Source organism: Perognathus longimembris, chromosome 13 (assembly GCF_023159225.1).
Source record: "Perognathus longimembris pacificus isolate PPM17 chromosome 13, ASM2315922v1, whole genome shotgun sequence".
Classification (NCBI taxonomy): domain Eukaryota; kingdom Metazoa; phylum Chordata; class Mammalia; order Rodentia; family Heteromyidae; genus Perognathus; species Perognathus longimembris.
The window spans coordinates 930,043-937,401 of NC_063173.1; positions in this window are offsets into that span (position 1 = coordinate 930,043).

Consider the following 7,359-nt stretch of genomic DNA (forward strand, 5'->3'; position numbering starts at 1 on the left):
ACAGATTTCCCTTGAATGACAGCACACAAGAAGCTCCAGTCCTGCCCCTTCCCTAGGTCCCCTATCCTGGGTGCCCCCCTTTCCTGAGCTGAAGAAGAGGGGTGGGCACAAGCCCCCCTCTTGTCCTAAGCCCTTTCCGGTGGCCGGAGCTCAGTGCCCGCAAGGAAGTAGGCGTGGACAACCGCACTCCGGCCTATCCCTCCGCGCCTCAGTTTCCTCACTGACCAAGGCGACCTTGGAGTGACGTGGGCTGATTGCTCCGCGAGGCAGCCTCTCACCCCTAGAACCTCAGCCTCCAGCCTTGGGACAAAGTCAGGGCCCGAACATGTTACTTTAATAAATGAAAGGCTTCTATTCTAGTCCTCCTCTCTTCCTTCCTTTGCCCCAACCAAGGGGGCTGATTGAAAAGCCTCAGCTCTGCCCCCGGCCTGGCCTATTGGCCCCGACTCACCTTTGCTTCCCCGCCGCTGGAGAGGACCGCGCCGGTCTCTTTCTTCCTGACCCATTACTTTGTCGCGTCCGGTTCCATTCTGCGTGGGTGGGGGCAGAGCAGCACAGTGAAGGCCAGGAGGGAGGTGGGGGGGTGCACCGAGCAAGAGGCTGCCTTGTTCCTGGGGGTGGGGGACACCTGTCTGTCCTGAGCTGGTGGGAATGGCTACAGGGAACTCCGCTTGGCTCTCCTCCTCCCCACTCCCGACGGGGAGCAGCCCTCTCCTCTCTGCAGCACCGGGGGCGGGGGGGGGGGGGGAGGGGGTATTAAGGTTTCAATTTGTGGAGAACCAGTGGTAGAACTCCAGCCAATGAGTGAGAACAAGCTCAGATACCAAGTCCGGTTTGGACAAAAATGAAGTAAATTTGTTTTGTTTGTAAATTTGTTTTGCCTGCCCTGGGCCTTGAACTCAGAGTCTGGGCGCTGTCCCTGAGCCTCTACTGTGCCCAAGGCTAGCTCTCTATCACCTGAGCCACAGCACCACTTCCTGTTTTGTTTTGTTTTTTGGGTCTGGGACTGCATATAGTTTTCAGAAGCTAAAGTCTAGTTGCCAATTTAGTCCATTTAGTTGTGAATAAAGACCTCAAGACTTTAAAGCTAATCAACCATTCCAGGGAAAGAAATCACAAGGAGCTAAAGGAAAGTTGGTAACAATGCAGCAAATTAGCAATTGGCATAATTCCCTATAAAACAACACTGAAGATGAGACGAAGGTAAAATACAGTAGCATAGTACCAGGATCTCCCTATAATAAATAAAAGTTGAATATGAAGTAATTGACCCAGCAGTCCTACCTCCAGAAATATATACCACAGACATAAGCAAGACATTTAAAAAAGTCATTAGGATAATCATCACAGTTCTATTTAAAATAGCCAAAGACAGGAAATAATTTAAGTATCCACTGCCATCAGAATTGAATAAGGTATAGCATATTCACTCAACCGAGTCGGTAGGTAATAAAGAGAGATAGGGATGAGAAAGACATTGAAAGACAGAGATCCTTTGCTCCCACCAGAGATCTGATTCGTTAGAATCTAGCACAAGATTTATGTATATGTATTTTTTTAAGATCCTAATTTTACAAATGTTCTTATTACTCAAGTAGCATGATATGGCACTTGGTAACTAAAAATTCTTAAAGCTTTTGACTATTAAAAATCCATACTGAGGGCTGGGAATATGGCCGTGTGGCAAGAGTGCTTGCCTCGCATACATGAAGTCCTGGGTTTGATTCCCCAGCACCACATAGATAGAAAATGGCCAGAGGTGGCGCTGTGGCTCAAGTGGCAGAGTGCTAGCCTTGAGCAAAAAGAAGCCAGGGACAGGGCTCAGACCCAAAACAAACAAGCAAACAAAATCCATACTGAGGGCTGGGGATATAGCCTAGTGGCAAGAGTGCCTGCCTTGGATACACGAGGCCCTAGGTTCGATTCCCCAGCACCACATAGATAGAAAATGGCCAGAGGTGGTGCTGTGGCTCAAGTGGCAGAGTGCTAGCCTTGAGCAAAAAGACAGTACTCAGGACAGGGACAGTATTCAGGCCCCGAGTCCAAGGCCCAGGACTGGCCAAAACAAACAAACAAACAAAAATCCATACTGAATATTAAAAGCCATGATGAACACAAAAAATTTTCTCTCAGATAATCTTAAAAGTCCTTAAGGCTTCTTAAATGACTTAGGACTAAACAAGGTAGATTTTTTTTAAACTTCTTCGTGTTTCCTATCTTTATTTTTATTTATTTATTTTTTGGCCAGTCCTGGGCCTTGGACTCCGGGCCTGAGCACTGTCCCTGGCTTCTTCCCGCTCAAGGCTAGCACTCCGCCACTTGAGCCACAGTGCCGCTTCTGGCCGTTTTCTGTATATGTGGTGCTGGGGAATCGAACCTAGGGCCTCGTGTATCCGAGGCAGGCACTCTTGCCACTAGGCTATATCCCCAGCCCCCTATCTTTATTTTTTAAAATTAATAATTACTTATTTATTGTTAAAGTGATGTACAGAGGGGTTGCAGTTTCATATGTTAGGCCGTGGGTACATTTCTTGTACTGTTTGTTACCTCCTCCCTCATCCCCCCTTCCCCCCTTCCCCCTTTCCCTCTCCCCCCATGAGTTGTTCAGTTGGTTTACACAAAATGGTTTTGCAAGTATTGCTTTTGGAGTCGTTTGTCTTTTTATCGTTTGTCTCTCGGTTTTGATATTCAACAATGTTCATCGCAGCACAATTTGCCATTGCTAAAATATGGAACCAACCCAGATACCCCTAAGTAGACAAATGGATCCAGAAAATGTGGTACATATACACAATGGAATTTTATTCCTCTCTCAGAAAGAATGACATTGCCCCCCATTCATAAGGAAATGGAAGGACTTGGAAAAACCATACTAAGTGAAGTGAGCCAGACCCAAAGAAACATGGACTCTATGGTCTCCCTCATAGGGAATAATTAGCACAGGTTTAGGCAAGTCACAGCAGAGGATCACAAGAGCCCAATAGCTATACCCTCATGAATACATAAGATAATGCTAAGTGAAATGAACTCATGTTATGGAAACAAGTGCTATATCACCATTGTAATCACGTTCATCATGCCCTGTGAAAACCTAGCCTTTTGTTGTTGTTGTTGTTGATGATCCTCTTGTATCCCCTTCCTGTGGTTGTCCCCATGCTATCACTGTATCCCATCTGAGTACCCTGGATACTGTATATACTGGTACTAGGGAAGGGAAAGGGAGTACCACTTCTAGTTTTTGAGTGGTTAATTGGAGATAAGAGTCCCACGGACCCTCCTGCCCAGGCTGGCTTTGAAGCCCAATCCTCAGGTCTCAGCCTCCCGATCTACTGGGATTCGCAGGTGTGAGCCCAGGTGCCTGGCTTGTTTTTTGTTTTGTGCCAGTACTAGGACCTCAGGCTCTGGTTTATCTTGCTTACTCCCAGGTGGCTCTAAACCACTTAAGCCTCCAGTCTGGCAGTTTTGCTGGTTTAATTGGAGAGGGAGTCTTTCAAACTTTCCTTCCAAGGCTGGGAATATGGCCTAGTGGCAAAAGTGCTCGCCTCATATCCGTGAAGCCCTGGGTTCAATTCCCCAGCACCACATATATAGAAAACAGCCAGAGGCGGCGCTGTGGCTCAAGTGGCAGAGTGCTAGCCTTGAGCAAAAAAGAAGCCAGGGACAGTGCTCAGGCCCTGAGTCTAAGGCCCAGGACTGGCAAAAACAAGCAAACACAAAAACAAACACTTTTCTTCCCAGGCTGGCTTTGACCCGGTATCTTCTGAAGCTCAGCCTCCCAAGTAGCTGGGACAAACGGAGTGAGCGTACATCCGGGCCACACCCAGGGAGCTCACCCGTGATCCTGGTTGCTCAGGAGCCCCAGACCTGGAGGACCACAGGTCAAAGTCCACAGAGCCATCTCCAACAGACTAGCAAAGTACCGGGTCCAGTACCCGCCATGAGCAAGCGAACCAGACAAGAGGGTGAGGCCCTAAGTTCAAATCCCAGCACTGGGGCGTGCGTGCGCACACACACGCGCACGCACACACACGCACACACACACACACACACACACACACACACACACACACACCGGAATTCCCTGTGGCTATGACTAAGTCTCTGCTCTGTCTGCCACTCCTCTCGATCCATCTATCCCTCACGCACGCCCTCGGAAACACAAATCTGACCACATCATTCCCCTTCTGTCACTGGAGAGGATGGAGGAGGCGTCCTCCCAGCTTCCCAGGTCAGAGAAGAGAGAGAAACATTTCCTGCTCTCCATGAAGGAAATGGAAATTAAAGACTCAACAAAGCAACCTATCTGCAGCTTTTATACTTTCTGAGGTGGGGGAATCCTTGTGATCCTTCCTGTCTGCTAGCAATTTCAAATCCTTCAGGACTTCAGGACCTTCTCCTGTCAGATTATCTATCTGTCTGTCTGTCTGTCTGTCTGTCTGTCTATCTATCATCTATCTATCTATCATCTATCTATCTGTCTGTCTGTCTGTCTGTCTATCTATCATCTATCTATCATCTATCATCTATCTGTCTGTCTGTCTATCATCTATCTATCATCTATCTATCATCTGTCTGTCTGTCTGTCTGTCTATCATCTATCTATCTATCTGTCTGTCTGTCTGTCTGTCTGTCTATCATCTATCTATCTATCTGTCTGTCTGTCTGTCTGTCTATCTATCATCTATCTATCTATCTATCATCTGTCTGTCTGTCTGTCTGTCTGTCGCTGTCTCCATCTCTGCCCGTTCATAATGAGATTCTATTTGCTGTTGCCTGCGCGGTCAGGAGCACGCAGTGTGAGGCGGCCCCTCCTGCGTCTCCCAGGGGAAGGCAGATGGCCCCCGCTCCTCCTGTGTCTTCTGGTCTTGGAAGTTAGGAAGCAGGCTTGGCGGGGGCTCCTCTGCCTGGCTTCCGTGGCTCCGGTCCCTCAGGCTGGCGTCGGCGGCCGTTCCCCTCCCAGCAGGAAGCAGAGGATGAGTTGAAGCATGCAGGGTGTAGGAAACCGGAGAGAAAGGTGCCCGGGAGCCAGGGCTGTGGCGTCTGCCTCAGACACCGCCCTTGAAGTCTGGAGAGGTGGATGGAGGACGCGGGCCCTGGAGCCAGGAGAGCGTTGTGACCAGAGCTGTCCTCAGTCATGGGCACAAGTGGCTTCAGGGTCCCGCAGGCCGGCCGGAGCAGGAATGCGCTCTGCCGTGGGGCTCTGCCCTCCTCCTCCCCCTCCTCCTCCTCCTCCTCCTCCTCCTCCTCCTCCTCCTCCTCCTCCTGTGGACGAGGCTCTGCCCTCCTCCTCCTCCTCCTCCTCCTCCTCCTCCTGTGGACACGGCTCTGCCCTCCTCCTCCTCCTCCTCCTCCTCCTCCTGTGGACACGGCCCTGCCCTCCTCCTCCTCCTCCTCCTTCTCCTGTGGACGAGGATCTGCCCTCCTCCTCCTCCTCCTCCTCCTCCTCCTCCTCCTCCTGTGGACACGGCCCTGCCCTCCTCCTCCTCCTCCTCCTCCTCCTCCTCCTCCTCCTCCTCCTCCTGTGGACACGGCCCTGCCCTCCTCCTCCTCCTCCTCCTCCTCCTCCTCCTCCTCCTCCTCCTCCTCCTCCTCCTGTGGACACGGCCCTGCCCTCCTCCTCCTCCTCCTCCTCCTCCTCCTCCTCCTCCTCCTGTGGACGAGGCTCTGCTCTCCTCCTCCTCCTCCTCCTCCTGTGGACGAGGATCTGCCCTCCTCCTCCTCCTCCTCCTCCTCCTCCTCCTCCTCCTCCTCCTCCTCCTCCTCCTCCTCCTCCTGTGGACGAGGCTCTGCTCTCCTCCTCCTCCTCCTCCTCCTCCTCCTCCTCCTCCTCCTCCTGTGGATGTGGCCCTGCCCTCCTCCTCCTCCTCCTCCTCCTCCTGTGGACGAGGCTCTGCTCTCCTCCTCCTCCTCCTCCTCCTCCTCCTCCTGTGGACACGGCCCTGCCCTCCTCCTCCTCCTCCTCCTTCTCCTGTGGACGCGGCCCTGCCCTCCTCCTCCTCCTCCTCCTCCTCCTCCTCCTCCTCCTCCTCCTCCTGTGGATGCGGCCCTGCCCTCCTCCTCCCCCTCCTCTTCCCCCTCCTCCTCCCCCTCCTCCTCCCCCTCCTCCTCCCCCTGTGGAGCCCTGGTTGCCTAACGCCAGTGGGAAGCTGAAAGCAGCAGCTGGTTGCCCGTGGCACCGGGAGCGGGGCGGGCCTGGCTGGGCGGGTCTGGGGGGTCCCTGGGGGGTCCGCGGGGACAGGGGCCGCCTGGAAGCTCACCCAGCGCCGCCGCCACTCACCACCCGCTTCTGGGTGCTTCTCTTGGTTCCCCCCCCACCCCCGACTCCTCGGATTCTGTCTCCTCCTCGCCTCCGGGCCTGGAGCCACAGCCCCTCCCGTGACCGCCCCACCGCTCAGCACCCCGCACGCCACTGTCCCCACCGACGCCGGGCACCCCAGGAAGGAGTCGGAACCCCCGTAAAGAGTGCGCCCGGACCTGGTTGAATGGACTTCGCTGTCTCCCCATGGGCTGGGAACCCCGTCCTCCCTCTGCGCCCCAGTAAACCACACTGACTGCTTCAGTTCTCAGGCCAGCGCTGTCTCCGCTCCGTCAGGCTGGGGGTGGGGTGGACGAGGGCTGAGGGCCCCAGGCCTTGCCTTTAGGGGTGACCAGGTTCCTAGCTATGGCCGTATCTAGCAAATCACTGCCGGCCCCGGCTGCTCCCCGCTCAACGTCCCAGTGCCCCTGACTCCGGGGGGTGGGGAGACCCTCTGGCGTGGGGGGGGGGCCCTCTGGGCGTGGGGGGGGGGCCCTCTGGCGTGGGGGGGGCCCTCTGGCGTGGCGGGTGGCTCGGGCCCTGCATGACCTCGCCTCTGACTGTGTCCTGATCCGGTGTGCGTGAGTCCGTCTGGTTCACACTCCCTGTGAGAGCGTGGACAGCGGGAAGCGGCCTCCTGCTCCAGGCCGGGCTGCCCCGCGCTCCCGCGTGGGGGCAGCACCTGCACACAGGACGGAGAACCTCCTAGGTGGGGGGACAGCAGCCCGGGCCCAGGCTGGACCAGGCCTGAGGATGCTGCCCCCGGCCTGGCCGGTAGGCTGAGGGCAAGGTGGCCACCGGCTTGAGGCGCCGGGGTGGGAGCTAGGGAAGGAGAGCCCGCGAGGGGAGGAGCACCCCCTCTCCCAGCGCGTCCAGCCCCGCATCCGGAAGGCACAGCAGCACAGTGGAGAAACAGTGCCAAGCCCCGCGTTGGGCGCCGGTGCCTCACACCTGTGATCCTGGCTACTCAGGAGGCGGAGATCTGAGGAGAGTGGTTCAAAGCCAGCCCGGGCAGCAACGCTCATGACGCGTATCTCCCCCAGAGGTGGCGCTGTGGCTGACAG